Source organism: Panthera onca, chromosome F1 (assembly GCF_046562875.1).
Source record: "Panthera onca isolate mPanOnc1 chromosome F1, mPanOnc1 haplotype 2, whole genome shotgun sequence".
Lineage (NCBI taxonomy): Eukaryota > Metazoa > Chordata > Mammalia > Carnivora > Felidae > Panthera > Panthera onca.
In genome coordinates this window covers 26,818,270-26,839,679 of record NC_138355.1, presented here as the reverse complement: position 1 = coordinate 26,839,679, position 21,410 = coordinate 26,818,270, and the positions used below count along the sequence as shown (strand labels likewise).

Here is a 21,410-nt window from a genome sequence, read left to right as displayed (position 1 = left end):
TCTGAAGGAAAAGTGGGTATCTCTTGTTCTCTTCATGGTAGCACTCAAATCCTACTGCTGTTCATTGTGCCCTCATTATTAATTATATGACCTACTCCTCTAAACAGAGAGATTCTTCCAGGCACAGCCAGTTCTTCTATTCCTTCTTCTAAGTCTATTTATTTATTTTACAGAGATTTATTATATTTAGAAAGAGTGTGGGCACTTGTGGGGTGGGGTTGGGGGTGTGTGGAAAGGGAGGGAGAGAGAGAGAATCCCGGGGCTGGAACTCACAAACTCTGAGATCCTAACCGGAGCGGAAATCAAGAGTTGGACGGTTAACCAGCAGAACCACCCAGGCCCCCAGGGTAGCTCTTATATTTCTGATTCTTGTTCAGTTCAGTGCTGGGGTTACAGTCGGTGGCCCATAAATACTTGTTAATAAAGTGACTAATGAAAGACCTAGAGAAGTCAACTGCTTAGGAAACAATTATTCTGGCTACTCCCTGACAGCAGGGAGGTTCGGGGTGGTCTGCGGTTTGGGAAGGACTTGTATGTTACCATTCTTGCCATCCATTTTGAAAGAGTTCAAGGGAACACACTGCTCCAGGGAGCGCTGGTTTCTGGTCTGTGCTTATGATCCGGTTGGACCAAAAGCAAACTGAAGGGCCTTTCCCAGAGAGTCACAGCCCTCTCTGTGACAAGGAACTGCTGTGGACAGCTGAGGGAGGACGGGGGTCGGGGCAGGAAGTGGAGCTGGAGCCACAGTTCTATTTTTCAGTCCTCCTTTGTCCTTTAGCCACCACACCTTGCTGCCCGGTTTGTTCTTCCAACCCCAACACCCCCTTCCTTGTAGGCTTGTATCTTAAAGGACTGCTTCAAGGTGAGGATTTTGAAAAGTACGTTGGGGACTTGTAAGCTCCTCCCCCATGCAAAGTCAGCAGGAGGCATGTTGACGATGGCTGTTTGCTCTCAACACACGGAGAGTTTGCAGAAAACTGGAGGTCAGACCCCTGCCTCTTCTTGGGCTCCGGAGGCCTCGTGCGGCCAGGACAGATGCAGCGGGCCTAGCGACTATTGCAAGCCCGCATCGGACCGGGCAGAGCTAGGGGAACACAGACTTGCGCCCTGCCGCTTCGGCCGGTGACGCGTGGGTGAGAAGCCCCGTGTGCAGTGCGGATGGCACAGGGTCTGCGCTGAAGACACACGGAGCAGGCTCCTTGAATGCGACGCCCACTGAGGCGGCGCAGGACCCACCGCCGCATCAACTGCTGATCTATTTCAGTGGTGGCGTTTCCGCAGGAATGGGAAATTATTTATTCTCAGATCCTTAGCTGGTTTCCTTTTACATAACTTCTGCGTCTTTCAATTATGTTCACTTTGGGGGAGCCCTAGGGCTCTCCTAAACCATACAGGTGTGGAATTTTAATAAAACACGATTTATTAAAATCCGAGCTCACAAAATTGGTAAATTATGGAGATGGATTATTTTTACCGAAAAAGGATTTTGTGATCAAATTCACGTTCCCTTTTGTTAATCCCTAATTCTCCTAGTGCGTATAATAACATCACATTGTGGATTTTTTCAGAAGTAATCCATGTGCCCAGCTATAGTACATCATGGCAGGTAAAACCCTGTTATTTGACTTCAACAGGACCTAGATTTGAGACCAGGCTCTGACACTTACTTGCTGTGCGTTTGAATAAACTTATTATCCTGTCAAAAATACAAATTAAAATTGTTGCAAGTGTTAAATGAGATAGCATAGCTCAAACACTTAGCATACAGTAAGAGCTCCCTATTTTAGTGAGCAATTCTTTGTCTTCTTATCAGAGTATTCATAAAGGTCGGTTGACCCACATCTGGTTTAAATGCAGCTTTTTTTGTATCTTTTGTGTAAGAGTTAGATCTACCTTTGTTGCTGTGACTTACTTCTGTGACCATTCTGCCAGTTTCCTGTCCTGCCCAGTGGTTTGGGTTCTATGGCCTTGGATTTCCCCAAAGGCCAAAGTCCTCCCATCACAGAAGTGGGTGGAAAAAGGGCTACTCCCATATCATACTGCCTGTAGGCTGAGAGTCTGCATAATTAGATGGGTTTCTCTCTAAAACAATGCTTCTCAAAGCATAGCCAATGAACCCCTTTATCATAATCTTAGGAGTGTTTATGAAATTGCAGATTCCTAGGGTCCTACCTCACAGCTTTTGAAATAGAATCTTTTGTGGAGGTTCTAGGGTAAGAATCTTCATTGTAATAAGCACCCAGCTTATTCTGATGCTAACCAAATAAAATTGTAGAACTGCTCCAGTGCAGTCCTCAAGTTTGCCTGATTATGGAATGGCCTAAGGATATTTAATAAAAATAGAGGTTCCTGGGCCCCACCCCACAATTTCTAGGAAGGAGCCTGAGGATGTGTATTTTTAAAATATTTTTTAATGCTTATTTATTTTTGAGAGACAGAGAGAGAGACAGAGAGAGCTCAAGTAGGGGAGGGGCAGAAAGAGAGGGAGACACAGAATCCTAAGTGGGCTCCAGGCTCCGAGCTGTCAGTACAGAGCCAGATACCGGGCTCAAACCCACAAACCTTGAGATTATGACCTAAGCAAGGTCAGACGCTTAACCGACTGAGCCACCCAGGTGCCCAGAGGATATTTTTTAATAAGTGCCCTCAGGTGATTCTGATGATCTGGCAAATGCAGGAAATGCTGCTCTAGAATGACTGGCCAGTGGCACCTTTGGTGGTAGTGGTGGTAGCAGGAAAGGGATGGGGGCAGTGATCAGGGACGGGATGATGGTTTGAATGATCCAGAGAGTGACTTAGGTCAAGAGCTGAGCCCCCACTGTAAGGGTTCATCTTTGCTTTTTACTTTTTTTTTTTTTTTAATGTTTATTCATTCTTGAGAGAGAGACAGAGTGTAAGTGGGGGAGGGGCAGAGAGAGCGGGAGACACAGAACCCAAAGCAGGATCCAGTCTCCGAGCCGTCAGCACAGAGCCCAATGTGGGGCTTGAACTCACAAACTGTGAGATCATGACCTGAGCTGAGGTCGGACGCCCAATCGACTGAGCCACCCAGGCGCCCCAAGAGCTGAACTCTTAACCAGTAACTGAGCCACCCAGGCGCCCCTCCACATCACCTTTGCTTTTCAGCATCTCCCCCTGTGTGCCAGTCTGTGTCCAGCCGCTCCCACAGTGTTTCAGAAAGCAAAACCGAGTCACTTTGGGGAGATGAAGCAAATGCAAGAGTGAATAGTGAAGCTCCTGGGCAGGAACCAGCAATCTCAGATGAACAACTGTGGGGCTGTGAGTAAATGGAAAGAACAGCTGCTTATCATAACAGCCATCCCTGGTTCTCTCTTACAGCCTGGCTGAAGTTCCCATTGTCACCTTTTTCAGGAATTGCCTCCTTTCCTTAAGACAGTCTGACTAGGTTTGTAACTCAAATGGCTTTCATCAAAACAACACCCTGCACCAGGTGCTGGCCATTCAGTGACCTGTGACTGAGCTGTGCCTTACCTACTGTCTTTCTGGACCTCTGTGCCAGCCTCTGCAGCCAGATTAGTTCTTTCAGAGCTTGCACTGGGTCCCAGCTTTTCCTCAGCAACAGCAGTCCAGGGATGACAGGTGCCATGCTTTCTGCACAAGTCTTAATCTGCGGTGAGTAGAACAGTAATGCTTCAACCTCATATTTTATCGGCAGATATGGCTACCAGGTAAAAAACCTACTTGTTACAAAGATGCTCTCTTGGGATACTCATCCTCTCTCCATGGTGCTCTCCTTACTCCCAGCAAAGCTGGACAATACTTCCCTTAGTCTGCTGTCTACCCAGTGATGGGAAGGCAGCCTACAAGCAGAGGAGTCTTCTCTCTCTCCTTCTTCAACTGATATTCACAAGGTACCTGTTCTGTAATTTTGCCCCCAGTTACTTTGGACCTGGGTCTACCACCTCATGACAATACTGAGTTTTTTCTTTCCCTCTGGTAGGGATTATCTGTGATCCCAGTGGGTAATAAAATTTGCAATGAGGAAGACTCTGATACCACCATAGTCCTTCATCTATCTTGTTATATGACATTCTGGCCAGCAAACAATGATGAGGGCTTTATTCTAGGGAGATATTGTAGTGTGTTCACTACACACACAGAGATAAGTAAGGTAAAGTCTAGGACAGAAAGAAATTCAAATGAGGAGTACAGCAACATTTCAGTGGATGACCTATCCCAGGGTCAGCCTGCCAATGAAAACATAAGAGTCAGGATATTCAAAATATAAACAATATGGGAGTTCTTTAGTTGTGATATCTGTGTGTATCTATATCTCTATCTACAGAAAACTAAAATATTAATCCGGAAAAAGTGTTGATAATGTGCATTGTATTAAGTATTGTGTTGTCAACTAATCTAGACCAATTTGTTCATTCACAACTGTTGGGTTCTTTTGGCAAATAACGGTGACCTCTAATGACTAAAGGTAGAGAGAGGAAGGGTCAAGGTCTCATTCCCAATAAACTTGTTACAAAGTGGTACATTACAAGAAAAGCAAATCTCAAACCAAATCCTGCAACACAAATGTGAACATTTATTAGCAAACAGACACGAAGAGTCATGCAATATGCTCTTATTGGCTCCCTCCCTTGGTCACTCTGCCAGTCCCCTTTCATGACAGTTTCACTAGTGACAGATACAGCAGTATTCTCTAGGGAGGATCAGCTAGCCATCCAGTCAGAATCAGACAATAAGTCCTTTGGTAAGAGATGGGACACAGGACCGAATGGGACTTCTAGGCTGGTGCATCATACCAAGAGATATTAGGCTGCTGCACAAGAGAGGTTCATGCACAAGTGAGGGTGTCTGTACCTTGCGAGTCCGTTTACGTATACTGAACACTATTCCAATTGCCTTTGAAAAACTATTTCTAACTCCAATTATGCTAATGAATAAACCCTTGACTACAGACGGAGATAGACATCGTTGAAGCACTCATAGTACTCTGGAGTAGACTCCTGAGTGGGCTTCTTAAAATTTTAACTAAGCACCTCTGGACAGTTTATCCCAGGTTAGGAATGTTAATTAGGTACTCCTAGCATATAGAATAAAACCAACACACACACACACACACACACACACACACACACACACACACACTTATGCTGAAGTATTTTAAAGTAAATTAGACAACATAACAAGTAGACAACAGGGGTGCCTGGGTAGTTCAGTCAGTTAAGCATCTGACTCCTGGTTTCAGCTCAGGTCACGATCTCAAGGTTCGTGGGTTCGAGCCCCGCGTTGGGCTCTGAGCTGACAGCGAGGAGCCTACTTGGGATTCTGTCCTCCTCGCTCTCTGCCCCTCCCCGCCCCCCCCTCTCAAAAATAAATAAACATTAAAAAAAAACAAGTGGACAATAAAACAAATCTTCAATTTAGTTATAACATTGTCAACAAGAGGATTAAATGAGAATGATTAAATTCACATTATATATGGAAAAATAAATACAGCTAATTAAGAGTTATTTGAACTGGGGCGCCTGGGTGGCCCAGTTGGTTAAGCTCAGGTCATGATCTCGCGGTTCGTGAGTTCGAGCCCCGCGTCAGGCTCTGTGCTGACAGCTCAGAGCCTGAAGCCTGCTTCAGAATTTGTGACTCCCTCTCTCTGCCCCTCCCCTGCTCATTCTCTCTCTCTCTCTCTCAAAGAATAAATAAACATTAAAAAAAAGAGTTATTTGAACCAACTTACCTTAACAGACAAAAGAACAGATAATATACCATTTGTTTCTGATATTCAGCTCCAGTTTCATTAAGGACCATCACATCAGATCAAGGGAAATTACTCTGCCTTCTTCTGTCCAGATCCTCATCTTTCATCATCCAGGTTTCATTCGTTCATTTTTTTTTCAACTGATGAACATTTATGGACTCTCTACTCCCAGACTGAGGTTACAAAGATGAATACAACTGGTCCCTGTGTTCAGTGAGTCTCCAGATGAGTGGAGAGAGCTGCCTTTTAAATAGATGCCATGAGTGGGAGTCCTAGGGTATAAATTCAGGACAGCAAAAATTGGTTAGCTTGTTTTCTATCATCATATTTAATTTCTATCTTGATCTCTCACTATGTTTGTAGTGAGAAGTTTATTCTTGGTCAATGCAGAGTAATAGATAATTCAGGGTTTCCCCCACGCCCTTCTCCGTGGGGCAGCATTTAGATTCCACTCGTTCCATGACATCAGTGGAAGGAACATCATTGTCTAGCATGTGGGCATCTGCTGTGGTGTGTGGGTTCACGTCTGGTTTCCAGTCACCAATTCACTCAGGACACACGGTGCCTTCCCATTTCCCACTGAGAGGCCCTTTCACCAACTTACTCCCAGCTCCTTGAGTTCCCTTCTTGGACATGAGAAGTGAAACTCTCAGTGTCCTCTTGCCCTCTCGGGCCCCCTCTCTCATAGCCTCTCCCCGCCCTCCCTTGCCCACCCTCAGATCATTCATCAACGGCTTACTATCTCTTGCTCCAGCCTCCCTTTTCTCTGGCTGCAGTCCATAGGATCTTCCAAACCAGTTTAGGGAAAAGAAACTTTGTGCTATAATAATTTAGGACCTAGGCCTTTGATCCTTAAAAATATTCTTCTTTAAACAATGAACTTCCAGGGTGCCTGGATGGCTCAATCAGTTGACTTCAACTCAGGTCATGATCTCACAGTTCATGAGTTCGAGCCTCACGTCGGGCTCATCGCTGTCAGCACAGAGTCCCCTTTGAATCCTCTGTCCTCTCTCTCTCTGCCCCTGCCAGGCTCATGTGCTATCTCTCTCTGTGTCTCAAAAATGAATAAACATAAACCATGAACTGCCAACTTGAGTCTATTTGGGGAAACTCAAAAAGCTCTATTTACTCATTTTTTGCTCTTTGGATTTTTTATTGAACAGCCTAACTCTGGAGGGTAGTGAGTATAGACTGCCCCTCTGCTCTAAATGGGGAAAGAGCAGGGTTATCAGAGAATATGAGGGAAAGAAGTATAGGTTTTTTCCTAAATGCTTTCCTTCCGTATAGCAATTCCAGTAGAGTATAAACGGATTTGATAGGGGAGACATCAGGTATATTGTGCATACATGAGAGGGTCACTTAAAAGCTGACTGGGAGGTTCAGGGGAGGTTTCCTGGAGGAAGAAGTTAGCTGAGTGGTTGGAGGAGTAGAGGGGGCAGAGAGGGTAGCATGATGGAGGGCCATAGGCATGATAGAGAATGTGTCATATTGAGGGATCCACAAGCAATTTAGTGTGGCTGGAATATAATTTATTGTAGAATTGAAAGTTGGCAAAATATGAGGTTACACTAGAAAACTGGGTTCAGATCATGAAATATACTATCTTAAAAGCAATGGAAAGCCACAAGGGGAGTGACATTATTAAATCTATACCATAGAGAGGTCAGTCTGCCTTTGGTGAGAAGTGACTAAAAGGCAGTATACGGCAGGCAGGGAAACCAGTGAAAATGAGCTTTTAGGAACCAAGAAACATTATGAGGCTCTGATTGGATATAATGGCAAATGGAGGTGAAGAGAAAGGGAGATACTGGAGACATAATTAGGAGGTAGAATAAGAGATTTAGTAATGGGTTGAATGATTCCAATGTCTTTAGTGGATGATGGTGTCATTCTCCAAAACAAAGAATGTAAGGGGAAGAACTCATTTGGGAGGTGAAGGAGGAAGATAAAGTAAAAAAAAAAAAAAAAGAAATTAATGTCTGTATGACATCCAAACAGCTGTCCAGCAACATTGCCCCTGAGGCAAAAAATCTGGGCTAGAGATGGGAAGTGGAATTCAGTTCCATAAAGAAGGTAGTTGAAGTCTAGGGAGTGACTTAAAATCATAGGAAACAAGTATATACAGAGGACTAACTCCAGATGCTTAAAGATCACCAACATTCAAAAGTCAATTCCTTCTGGGTCTTCTCTTCTGTTTCTAAGCTGGTTTGCATCAGAAAGAGAATTATCAGGTCAGGATTTTAATGCCAACTGCAGAGAATTCTATCTCTCTGTTTACAGTTGGTTGAAGCTCTGGTTTTGAGAACAGCGTCTTCAACAACTGTTTTCAACCACTTTAGAGACCTGGTTGGAACATAGTTTTTCTCTTGTTAACTTATTGTCAGTGAAATGTGACATCCTCCTGGTAACTGGCAAATGTATCTCCTACTCTAGTTTGTCCTGTGGTGAGGGAGAGGGGCAGGAATGTTTTCATGGTTCCCAAACTGAAAGGAGAGAACTATGTTCAACCTTTGTGCTGCTAAAAAGATCTCCATTTCTTCTCAGAAGTCTTACACTTAAGACTTTTATACCTTAAAAATATAGTCCATGATGAAGTTTGGGGGTAATGGGGGTTCGTGGGGTCACGTCCAAGAAAGAATTCTTCTTTTTTTTAATGTTTATTTATTCTTGAGACAGAGACAGTGTGTGAACAGGGGAGGAGCAGAGAGAGAGGGAGACACAGAATCGGAAGCAGGCTCCAGGCTCTGAGCTGTCAGCACAGAGCCCGATGCGGGGCTCAAACTCACGGGCTGTGAAATCATGACCTGAGCTGAAGTCGGACACTTAACCGACTGAGCCACCCAGGCACCCCCAAGAAAGACTTCTTGAAGACCTCTTTGGTGCAAAAATGTGATTTTATTAAAGCATGGGGGCAGGACCCATGGTCAGGAAGAGCTGCACTGGGGTCTTGATGGGTAACTCATTACCTACCCTTAGGTTGGGAGGGGGTCAGAGCTAGAGTAAGTCTCTATGGAATTTTGGAAGCAAAGTTCCAGGGCCTTGAGGGGCTAGCTGTTGCTAGGGAAACACCGTTTATAACCATTTAATAAAACCTCAGTCATGAGACCCTTCAGATGCATGTCAGGGGGCCATAAGCTTGGAGTATGATTGCCAGCACATATCTTGGGGCAGTTGAGATAAAGGAAATACTTACAGGATCCTCGAGGTTGGGGCACTATTAAGCCAAGGTTCTCTTTTGCCCCCAGCAAAATGTCATCATGGAGGCAGCTGAGCTCCTGGAGGGAGGTCACTCTGCCGGTTTCAAGGACTTGTCAATGGGCTGTAGGCAGTAAGGAAATTTAATTTTCCATTTGCCTCAGTTTCCCACATCACCATGGCAAGCACTTAAACCCCTTTCCTTTGTTCTTGGGTAGTTAGGAATGTCCAAGGAATATCACACAGATCCCACCTGGGTGGGAGGGGGTGCTAGCTTGTGCTTTGCCCCACAGCCTGCCTCATGCTCCCTCATCACCTCCTGGTCTGTAACAGAAGATTTCTTAATGTTTTGATATCACAGGACACCCACTGATGAGATTTTTATGCATAGAGTTGTAAAGTGTTTCTTTAAAAACTCTTTATTTTGTTAGGACAACAGCAAAAGCCCCAACGTAACATTTGGGTGAAGAAGGAAGGAAGGAAGGAAGGAAGGAAGGAAGGAAGGAAGGAAGGAAGGAAAAGAAAGGAAAGAAGGAAGGGAGGGAAAAGAGAGAAAAGAAAAAAAAAACCTAATTTGATCTTGAAAGGTAAGGCAATGAAATTCCTTCACTATTTTTCATTATCATGATAAAATAATTATGAATCATGAGACTTGAAAGTATCTTTCCATTTACTCACAGCACATCTGCAGGTTATGTGTGGAACACCAGTGTTCCATGGCATGCAGTATGAGAAACACTGTTGTGGTGACTTAATTGTCACAGTCCACAGGTCTCTGCTCATTATGTGGGGCTTTACAATCTTTAAATCTGAAAGGCAGTTACCGAAAAGACAAGGGGTGGTCCCAGAAAGCTGGTTAATTCTGCCCTTTAGTGTCCACTGTCCTTGTCCTTAGTGCCCTTGGAGAGAGCAGAGCTCTGGAAGGCCATGGAAAGACCCTACAAAGGACCTGCAGGGTAGGAGGCAGTGCTAGGTGATGCTTTGGCAGCAGCTGCAGCAATGAGAGGTGGAGGAGCCATCATTAGGCCGCCCAGAGGCAGAGTGGCCAAGCCACTGATTGCCACCAGCTTAGTTAGCAACAGGCCCCACCATATCACAGGAGGGGTGGAAAAGCCCGAGGAGGCGTCCTGGCCTCTCATCTCCTGCTGTGCTCACATACACCACCAGCAGCAGCTGCGTTGCAGAACTGCGTCCCTCTCCGCCTCTCTGAGAATCCTGTGAGTGTGTGTGCGCTATATATTGTTAAAGAATATTTAAAAAAAGAAAGTAAAATCATGGCTGTCCTACAAATGTAAGATGAAGACATGTCAAATATTGTGTTTAATTTAATAAATGAAGGAACCAATAAGTCATTCCAGCTGGCTTAAAGAACTCCGAGAACCACATAGAAATAGGGGGGACCCGACTTCAGAAATGAATTTACGAATAGATGCAAGATGTGCCCACCCATAGGGCGATAATCAATTTATTTGCATTTCTATAGATAAGAATCATTTGCATTATTATCCATGTTCTACAACTTACAAGGTTGCAGAAAAGCTCAAAGAAGATGAAAGATGGAGATTATCCCAATGGGTGAGCTGCTTACTTTCTAGTTCATAGTAAATCCAATGTAAATTTTAGCTATTATGTATTGTTACAATAATAGTGTATTTGGAATCAGACAGGCTAGGGTTTGAATCTCTTCTCAGCCACTCGCTAATTGGGTGACCTTGGGCAAGGAAATTCATCTTTCTCAGCCCAATTTTCTTATCAGTGTGCCATTATTTGGGGACTAATGAGAAATAACAAGAATAATGTTTGTAAAATACTCTATAAAAGGTTAACACAGAGTAAACATTCAACAGTGGTAGTATTATTTTTGTTATTAAAACTGGCAATTTTAACAATGCTGAAACTTCTGTTTATATGACCAGCCGTTGCTGTTTTCATTACCGGTATACTCAGATAAAATTAACTTTTGGATATAGTTAACGTTTTAAATCATAAATAGATAAATAAATGGACGTCAGATACTGAGCCTGGCCAAATGGTACTGTTGCCAAAGCTAATGACTGAGTAGGTCTGTGTTCTGTCTTTTTCAAAAGTTAGGCGTATCAGCTGCATAAAGTGGGTTTTTATCCTAGTAGGTTGGAAATAAATGATAAACATTAAAAAGCAAAAGGTTAAGCGTAAATGCTTCTTGTCTCTAGACACAGAAGGGAGGTTGTCAATGCTCCCTATGAGCAAAACACACAGCACACACACTTTTATCAATAATTATTTATGAAACAATCACCAACATCATGAGTCAATGACTGTAACTTCAAGAAACCCACTGTTTCATACAATCACAAAACTGACAGGAAACTTCAGGATTACCAATCCATCCATTCCTTCATTTTAGAGATGGGAAAATATTATTCAGAGAGATTAAGTATATTGTCCAGTGTCACACAGCTAGCAGAGTGGGACCAGAAGCCAAGTCTCCCGATTCCTAAGCTAATTTTCTGTGAATTTCCCTACGTCATATCCATCGAGTTGGCAGTCGCTAAAAATAGAACTGCTAGCCATCCTCAGTATGTATTGAATTGAGAAATCAAGGCCCACAGAAATGACACACAAGCTTCCCTGCAGCACTCAGGACAGATTGGACTTGCCAGAAAAGGAGGTTCCACTTGACTAGAGCTGAGCAACCATTGTCCAGGGCGGAATGAGCGGCCCACTCGGCTGTAGCACCTCATGATTTATTAACTGCTACTGGTGCCCATGAAATATTCATCCGCTCTTTCCTACAGTTACTGCGCCCCTGCATCAATAAACCATTGCTCCCCCATCTGTTTAGGTGTGCAGCTTGGAGAAGAAAAGCTTCACAAAAATGGAAGAGGCCTCTTTGCGTGCTTAGCTCAGAGGCAGAACACCAATGCACTTCTTGGTTTCCTGTCCTTTTCTCAAAGGGCACTCCCCATGTGTTGCCGGACAGGGAGAAGCCCTGATGGCTTTGTAAGGGGAAGCTCGAATAGCTAGGGAGAGAAGGAGAAGAAGGATTTCGTGTGATCGGCGTGCGGGTTGTAATGCTTCCAGTTTCAGCCTGAGTTTATTTCCCCCTGTAAGTAATAAAGCAGGACCCAGGGAGCCCAGGCTTGCCTAGCGTGGAGGCTTGCCTGGAGTCGATTCGTGCTCAGTGTGAAGCATGAACCTGCCGTTGCTCCGCAGAGCCTCCTCTTTGTGATCAAAAGTGCTGCTCCTTAGTAGCAGAAAGAGTGGACTTTCTGCACCACTTCCCTCCTCCTATTTCTTCAGAGGCTTCTTCATAGACTTGTTTTTTCCTGTATACCCCTTTGCTGCGATCGTCTCCCTTGAGCCTTCTCTTCTCACCGTGTGTATTTCCCGTAAGTATTTGGATCCTTGATCATGCATTCTCCTCCTGTCAACAATCCTTTGCAAGTCTTTCTCTTCAGCTTCAGATCTACAAGTCCCACTACACCATCTGTCTGTACCTGGATAACCCATCGCCCCTCAAACTCAATAGGTCCCAGCCTGAACCTATTATTTCCCCTCCAACGCCCACCCTCCCTCCTCTACTCACCAAACCTGCTCTACCTGGACTGGATCCATTTCCAAGACGACTCACCCACGTGGCTGACAGGCTGGCGCTGGTTGTCAGCACGTTGCTTACCCAGGGCATTTGACCAGGGAGCCTCAGTTCCTCTCTATTTGGGCTTCTTCACAGTACAGTGTGGTAGCTGGGTTCCAACAGTGTTCCAAGAGACAGGAAGTGGAATATGCAGGTCTCTTAAGGCCTGGGCCTGAAAAGTGGCACAGCATTACTTCCATTGGTCAAGCAGTCACAGAGCCCACCCACATTCAAATGTAACCCTGCCTCGAGGGGTGTGTCAAAGAATTTAGGGCTATCTTTAATCTACCATGTCCTATGTCCAATCAGACTCTTGCCATCCTGTCCCTTCTACCATGGCTTTCACACGCTGTCCCTTTGGTCTTGAATGCCTTTCTTACCTTGTCCTATTTCCTGCTCTTTCTTCAAGATTCTGCTCAAGAGTTATCTCCCCAAGTCTTTCTTAACCCTACCCTCTCCAGGGTGTAATATAACACCCTGTGTTACCATTTACTATTCTGTATTGCAGTTGTTCATGAGATGTATTTCCCATGAGACTGTGAGCACTATGAAGGCAGGGACTGTCTTATTCTTTTATGCATCCCCAGAACCAAGCATGGAGCTGGGCAGAGCAAAAGACCTCGGCAAACATTCATTGAATGGGTGAGGGTTTCCTCATTTTAATCTCTCAGTGGCACTGCAAGGTGGCAAAAGTTGAGGAGTATTCCTGTTTTACTGCCCTGACTTCCTTATCTTAAATAAAAAGAAATAAACAAACAATTATGGCAAAGAGTAATGACATGACCCAAGGTCTTATAGCCAGGAAGATGATTCAGTTGAATCAATAGAAGTTCAGTTTCCCAAAGTAAGTTAAAAGCACAGATCTAGGGACAAGGTTGGGGAGACTGAGAAAAAGCCCCACTATGAATGGACATGGTTGTTTGGCAGAAAATGAGGTTACCCATTCTATTCGGTGTTTACTGGGGGAATGCAAATGATTTTCTCTCCACTGCCAAGAAACTAAAAACGGCATAAGAGATGGAAGATGGTCTGATAGAATCTGTTAAGAAAGAGAGTGGACACAGTGCAAGTGCTTTGTGCAAATAAGAAAGGTGGATCTAATGGAGATTCTCAAAATGACAGTGGGAGAGTGAGAGTTTGCCAGTAATTCTCAAGTGACTCTTCAGAGCAGAGAGAGACAGCTATTATCAGAAAGAGAGGCTGTGCCTACAGGCCCAAGTGTTAGGGTCAATTGGATAATTCATTGGAGTTAAAAACCTCAGCTAAGATAAAACATCCCTCAAGGACATCTGACTTTATGTGCTCCGATTTCATGCTTAACACGTCCCTTCTGTTCACTGATTTGGCTTCTTACATATTTTTTTTATTAGAAAAATATTCTCTTGATAATAGATAGGGGTATTCCAGTCACTAGAAAGAAACCTTCCTCCTTGTAAATTCACGGGTATTGCAGCTTGTAAGCCTATTTCTTTTAAATTTGATTAGTTGAGACAAATGGATTCTTTCTTTGAGTTTTGATGGTCTTAGTTTTTTTAAATCACACAAATAATTCATATGTACTTTCTCGTGTAAGAGAGTCAAACAGTTGAAATAAGTATAGATGGAAACCCCTTTCACCACCGGGCCCCCATCCAACTCCCAATCACAGAGATAATCATTGTTATGCATCCAATATATAGCATTCAGTCCTTTTTCTATGCATTTATATAGAGAGGTGGGTGTGTTTATATATTTATAAATGTCCCTTTCGATTTTTATACAAATTAGATCAGACTCAACATTTCCCTTTTTCATATAACTCTATCCCATGAAAATCCTTCTACGTTGGTCCACAAAGCCCTGCCTTCTTATTTCTTATGGTTGCGTGCTTTTTCTATAGGATATATTAATCAGAATTCTCCAGAGAAACAGAACCAATAGTATGTATGAGTTAGAGACGGGGGAGATTTACTATAAGGAAGTAGTGCACATGATAGTGGAGGCTAGAAAGTCTCAAGATCTTCAGGGTGACTTAAGCAAGCTGGACACCCAGGAGAGCGAGTGGTTTAGTTCCAGTCTGAAGGCCTGCAGGCTTGAGACCAAAGAAGAGCTGATATTTCAGTGTGAATCTGGAGGCAGGGAAAAACCTATGGCCTAGTTAGAAGGCCATGAGGCAAGAGAAATTCCCTTTCACTATGGGAAAAGTTAGCCTTTTTGTTCTTTTCTTTTTAAGTTAATTTATTTATTTTGAGAGAGAGACAGTGCCAGCAGGGAAGGGGCAGAGACGGGGGGAGGCGGGGAGAGAGAGAGATAGAGAGAGAGAGAGAGTGAGAGAGAGAGAGAGAGAGAGAGAGAGGGAGAGGGAGAGAGAATCCCAAGCAGGCTCCACACTGTCAGTGCACAGTCCAACTCGGGGCTCAAACTCATGAAACCACGAGATCATGACCTGAGTCGGCCACTTGGCACCCCCTAGCGTTTTTGTTCTATTCAGGCCTTCAAGTGATGGATGAGGACCACCCACATTAGAGAAGCCCACTTGCTTTACTCAGTCTACCAATTTAAATGTTAATTGCATTCAAAACCACTCTCACAGAGACACTTTAAATACTGTTTGACCAAATATCTGGGTACCCATGGGCCAGTCAAATTGACACATGAAATTAACCATCACATAGGGTTATATAATTATTCTCCTTTTTATGGATAGGGTTTTTTTTTCCTTTTTACCTTTTTCCATTTTTTTACTATTAAAAACACTACTTCAATACCAATTTTTTGATCATACAGTTTTGGGCAGATATACATATACATATATGTATATTTCTATAGGGTATATTGCCAAAAGTGGAACTTCTTGGAGTGGTAGGTAGAATAATGAATGCCCTTCCCCCCCAAAATGTCTAATCTCCTAATCCCTAGGGCCTGTGAATATGTTAGGTTGCACAGCAAAGGGAAACTAATATTGCAGGTGGAATTAAGATTCTTAGTCAGAAATGGACCTAATATGATCACAAGTGTCCTTAGAAATAGAAGAAGTGAGGGGACCCTGGATGGCTCAGTTGGTTAAGTGTCTGACTCTTGGTTTTGGCTCAGGTCATGATCTCACCATCCTGAGATTGAGCACTGCTTTGGACTCTGCTGGGCATAGAACCTGCTTAAGATTCTCTCCCTCTACCCTTCTCTGCTCTTCCCTGCCCCCCCATCCATGCGCTATGCAAGAAAGAAAGAAAGAAAGAAAGAAAGAAAGAAAGAAAGAAAGAAGAAAGAAAGAGAGGGAGGGAGGGAGGAAAGAAGGATGGAAGGAAGGAAGGAAGGAAGGAAGGAAGGAAGGAAGGAAAAAAAAAAAAAACAAAGTAGAACACAGAACCAGAGAGATCATGCTGTAAGAAGGAGTATGCCCAAAGTTCCTGGCTTTGAAGATGGAGGAAGAGGTCCACCAGCCAAAGAATGTGGGTGCTCTCTAGAAGGTAGAAGGAACAAAACAGATTCTCCCCTCACAACTTCACACTCCAGAAAGGAGTATAATCCTGCCAATACCTTGATTTTCGGTCAGTGAGACTTATTTCATTGTTCTGAACTACAGAACTGAAAGATAAATTTGTGTTGTTTTAAGCAACTAAATTGGTAGTAATTTGAAATAGGAGCCACAGAAAACTATCATACTAGGTCCTAGGGAATATGTATTTAAATTTTGATTGATAATGAGAATGGCTTCAAAAAAATTAAATAAAAAATTTTTTAAAGTGTTTCAATTTACAATTTTATTACTAGTGTAAGAGAAAGCCCGTTCCCTAATGCCATCACCATCACTGGAGTTCGTCAATCTTTTTCATTTTTAGCAATTTGGTTGGGTGCAAAGTGATTATTGATTTGTTGCTGAGACTGGGAATCTTTTTACATGCTTTCTTCCTTATTTGCAAATGGAATATTTATCTTTCCTTATTTTTATACAAGGTTGATGGTATGCTTTCTTATTGAAGTAGAGGTGCTGTTTAGATATTGTGGCTCCTAATCCATTGCCTTTTATATATGTCACAAATATTTCCTCCCAATCCTTCACAACTACATTAACTACAATTATGGGATCTTCTGTCATGTAGACAATTTTGTGTCTTGATTAGGAAGAAAAGATTAATATCTTAACTAGAAAAACTATAGGTGCCTGTCTGACTCATATAATAAAACAGCTTGAGTGACACTCCTTTGAGCATTAGTTTTCTTATTATAGTAATGCATTTATTCATCCAAAAATCATTGACTGAACCACCTTATGCCATGGGTAAATGCCAGGGAGACATAAGTAAAGTCAACATTCGAGGACTATGCAGTCTAAATGGAGATACAGACAATGAGACCACCATAACAATAATAGAACAACGTGTGCTGTGATAGAGATTTGTGCAGAATCCCATGGAAATCCATTGGAGGACCCCCATATCCAGACCAGAAGCTTTCATAGGGCTTGTCCAGGGGAGATAGCAGAGCAGGAGGGGTACACGGGGCAGACAGAACTGCAGGTACAGAGGCTGGGGACAAGAGCAGGAGCTGTAAACAGTTCACAGAATGGGGGTGATGATGGGGTGAGTTGTGAGTTTGGAGAGGTCAACAGGGACTGTTGCAATCCGTATCATTCAATTCAGTCCATTTTCTGAAAACGCTAAAAAGCCTTTGAAGTTTGAAGCAGGTGGATGAGGTATGGACTAGCCTTTAGTAGAGACCATTTGGGCTGGTCTGTGGACAAGGGGCTTAAAGGGAGCATGATCAGAGGCAGGGAGGCCAGTGAGGAAAATGGCTGTCAAACTAACCTAGCAACAATGGCAAAAGTGAAAATAAAGTAATGGCAGAGGAATGGACACACTGTACAGATTGAGAAATCCACCCTAATTTGTCGTAAGTCAAAGACAATATGTAGTGTTTTTTTCCAAGTGGAAGTTCCCTGTAAACTAAAACATTCAACTTCCTGATGGAATTATAGGCACTGTGACAGGCCAGTAGAGATGTTTCTGAACACAGAAGACTTTCCAGGAAAAGTAAAAGTAAAAAATCATGGCATATTCAGACCATATTTGGATTTTGTCCTTCATATTTGGATTTTCTTTATATGACTATGAACGCATGACCCCAGCATCAGCCTGTCTGCCCTCCCCTTTATTCCTACCAGCCCTGTATTCTTTGTGTTCTGTATCTTCCTATGTATGTTTTAGGAAACAAGAGGGCTTATTGTCCGTCCTTCCTGACATTTCTCACTGCCACTCTGCACTAGACTCCATTCACGTTCACTACCTGGAAATCCTGGACCAGGGGATAAGGTAAGAGTCTGCCTCCTTGACTAACGAACCAGCAAAGGTGTGAATGGGGGAGAAGAAAACTCTCTGATGTTCTTCCACCCCTTTATTCCACATGACACCACTTCTCAAAGTGATATAGGGACTTCACACTTTACTGAAGCATTAAATTGGCCAAAATTATAATATAGAAGAGCAAATTATTAAAACTGTAGACAAACATTTTTACCTTACTCTAAGGGACAAATGCTTCCCTCTGCTTCACCCTGATCCCCAGCTCTGCTTTTGTTTCCTGTTCTCAAGCAAGTGACCAAATAACATGGGGGGGAAGGACATACCCTTTGCCAGGAGCAAAGCTTTCCTTATTACAGTATTATTCTCTCAGCTCTCTCTTTCACTCAGAAATGGGAAAAATATTGAACAGCATTTCCCAGACCTACTGCTGGCTAATAGCATCAGCTGCTAATGTTTTATGAAATCCATCCCAGCCAATGTGGAACATTAAGCAGAACCCACTGGGTTAGCATTTGCCCCCTTTCCTGCTCTCTCCACATTATTTGACCTGTCCTGCTATGTGAAGAGACTGTCTAGGATCCAAAGCTTTGTGTCTGCCCAGCAACAGTGATAGGAAATGAATGCCATCTTGACATTGCTAAATGCCCTTTGGGACTGACATTTGGTGGGCCTTCCAAAGAAAGCTGAGTTTATTGACACTGTGTGTTTGATTATCACTCGCTTTTCTAGGACAAAGGCCCAAAGCAGCCCCTGTTACCATTTGGCTGGCATTAATTCTATTTCGACTCCTCCTGATCAAAAACAGAAGCTGTATCACTGGAGCTCTGGTCTAAAGATGCCCCGTGTCACCCGTGGGACATCTGGCCTCAAGTGGCAACATGTAGAGGGTGAGGAAGGAGACAACTGCAGACACATTCAGAAAGTTGTAATAATAATCATAATAAATTTACATACACTATCTTATTTGATCCTTAAATGAGATAGGTATTTTTATCCTTGTTTTAAAAAATGAAAAAAACTGAAGCTCAAAGACTTTAGAAATTTGCCCAAAGGCCTATATCTTGGTGGGAGGGGATGTATGGATTTATGTGATTCTAGGGCTACATACTCCAGTATCTTAGGCTGGGACCCACTATGTCCCTCTGCCCTGGCCAAGGGGTGCTATCATTCAAGAAACTCTGACCAGGTCCAGGTGAGTTTTGAGTTTTATTTTATTTTATTTTTAATTTATTGTCCCATTAGCTAACATACAGTGTATACAGTGTAGTCTTGGCTTCGGGAATAGATTCCCGTGATTCATCACTGACATACAACAGCCAGTACTCATCCCAACAAGTGCCCTCCTCTATGCCCATTTCCCATTTCACCCCCCACCCCCAAGCCTTCACCCCCATCAACCCTCAGTTGGTTCTCTGTATTTAAGAGTCTCTTATGGTTTGCCTCCCTCTCTGTTTTTAACTTATTTTTCCTTCCCTTCCCCTATGGTCTTCTGTTAAGTTTCTTAAAGAAGGGGGAGAAATGAGATCTGGCACACAGGAAGGAGTGATGTTCATCTTGGGGCTGGGGGAATAGGGCTCTATTAAGTCCTGGGCAGTAAACTCATATGATTGGGAGATGGCCTTAGCACTACAGATCCTACCAAATGGGAGCTCCATTGACCATTGTCCTTAGGAAACTTTTATGTTTAACCTGCAATCAGTTTAGCATTATGGACTCTTATCCTCGGGGTCTGTACATGGTCACAGCCTCCAGTAGAGTCGCCTCCAGTTCCACAAGGAACTGGGAGCTAGGGAAAGACAGGACTGAAATGGGCTGGATGATGGAAACCTGGCCCTTTCTCTTAAAGCTTGAAAGGGTAGCCAGTGTCACCAGTAGGAGCATCAGCTGGGCACCATGCAGCTATTTGCAGCTTGACAGCCTCTGCTGAATTATTGATACCCCTCAGTACCTCGGGACCTCCCCCTTGTTAACAAATCGCGCTCCATATTAAAATTTAAAGAGGCAAATGAGTGCAATCTCTCGCCCTATTATTCCCCCCTTCTTTTGCCATCTGAGCTCTAATTTTTAAGTCAATCAGCCTGAAAGGTGTCTCTTGGGAGGTGGCACAGCTCAGACAGCCAAACCCAGGACAGGAAAACCAAAGGCCACGAGTAACACCATGACCTGAGCCCTGAGTCAATTAATGGAGTCTGAGTGACTCTGAGCCAGGTGAGCACTGACTCTCTCTGAGTCACTGAAAGGAATAAGAAATCTGTTCACCTCCTTCCTGGGACAGCAGCCTCTGTCCAGTTTGTCACATCCCTAAAACTTCCCTAAAGCACAGTATGAAAACTTTTAAGTTGTGATCCAAATTTGGATTTGGGATGCTCTGTTTGGTCTGCAGAGTCATGGTTTTTTTTAATGAAAAGCATTTCCAAAAATTTTAAAAATAGGAGGTTTTACACAAATATCAGATTTTCTGACTTTTCTTGAGAGATCAAAGGACTTGGGTGTTCATTTGCACATTGTACCACTTCCTAGGTCTGACACAGGCTGCTCCTTTATTTTTTATTTTTTTAATGTTTATTTATTTATTTAGAGAGAAAAGAGGGGCAGAGAGAGGGAGAGGGAGAATCCCAAGCAAGCTCTGCACAGAGCCCAGTGCAGGGCTCGATCTCATGAACCACAAGATCAGATATGACCTGAGTCAAAATCAAGAGTAGGACGCTTAACCAGCTGAGTCATCCGGGTGCCCCCATGTAGCTGCTCTTTTAAATGAGGTAAGACTTCTTTTCTTTGCCACAGTCTCTACCCTTCCCATTAATGACTGAATCTGTGACCCTTGGGCTCAAGAAGGATGGCAAGCAAGTGTTTCCGTGTGCCAGCTCAAGTCTGTTAGCAGGACTTCCTGGGGTCCCATAATTGATCTGATCAGTTACGACAGATTGCATTGCACTTTGCAATTGTTCACCTCCCCTTCCCTGTAAGAGGATTGTACATCTCTGACTGTTGCCATGTGACTATGTGCAGATTCTTGAAACAGACGCTCTGAGAGGCATTGTGGGTTATCACTGGCTGTCCGGCTCTTTTCCTCTGCCATGGGCGTAACATACCCCATGATCCTTCAGCCTGAATCCCCGTAGGACAAGGACACAAGGTGCAGACCAGCAGCTGGCTTACAGGTTGGAGCTGAGCCACACCCTTGACAGAGCCGCAGCCGACCCACAACCTTCAGTAATATGAGTAAGTCAACCGCAAGCAACTGAGAATTGGGGGATTATTTGTCACTGTAGTAGAACTGACCAATACAGCAAGGCCAGGATTGCTAGAACAAGGTACTGTGATGAAAAAGCAATATTGTCTTATTTTTGGAGAAGAGAAACATGATGGCCTTAGGGAATTCTTAAACAACATTAATTTTGGTTGTTTTTAATTTAAAAAATAACTTAAGAGGATTCTGGAAAGATAATGGCAGTGGCCTCAGAAGAACCGGGTTGAGTTCCCGAGCGCATATTTAATGAATAATTTTCCTTTTATCAAAAAATTATCTTTTAAAAAATCATATGTGTACTGAAGCTTATTTTCAGTTAATTTCACTTTGTATTAGTAA

General features: G+C 43.3%; 2 long non-coding RNA genes across 4 annotated transcripts in view; both read left to right on the top strand.

Moving 5' to 3' along the window:
- LOC144614896 (uncharacterized) overlaps positions 1–8,357 on the top strand; it is a 29,740-nt gene extending 21,383 nt beyond the window's left edge. For both annotated transcript variants that reach the window (XR_013553184.2, XR_013553185.2), the window contains exon 5: positions 836–8,357. This is a non-coding gene — a long non-coding RNA (uncharacterized LOC144614896). The remainder of the gene's footprint in view (positions 1–835) is intronic.
- Positions 8,358–8,437: 80 nt separating this feature from the next.
- On the top strand, positions 8,438–21,410 carry LOC144614897 (uncharacterized). Of its 2 annotated transcripts, XR_014136422.1 has the most exons (5): positions 8,438–8,620; positions 9,358–9,513; positions 10,410–10,501; positions 17,726–17,830; positions 18,551–21,410. It is a non-coding gene; the product is annotated as an uncharacterized LOC144614897 (long non-coding RNA). The 2 variants fall into 2 exon arrangements; XR_014136423.1 differs by lacking the exon at positions 10,410–10,501.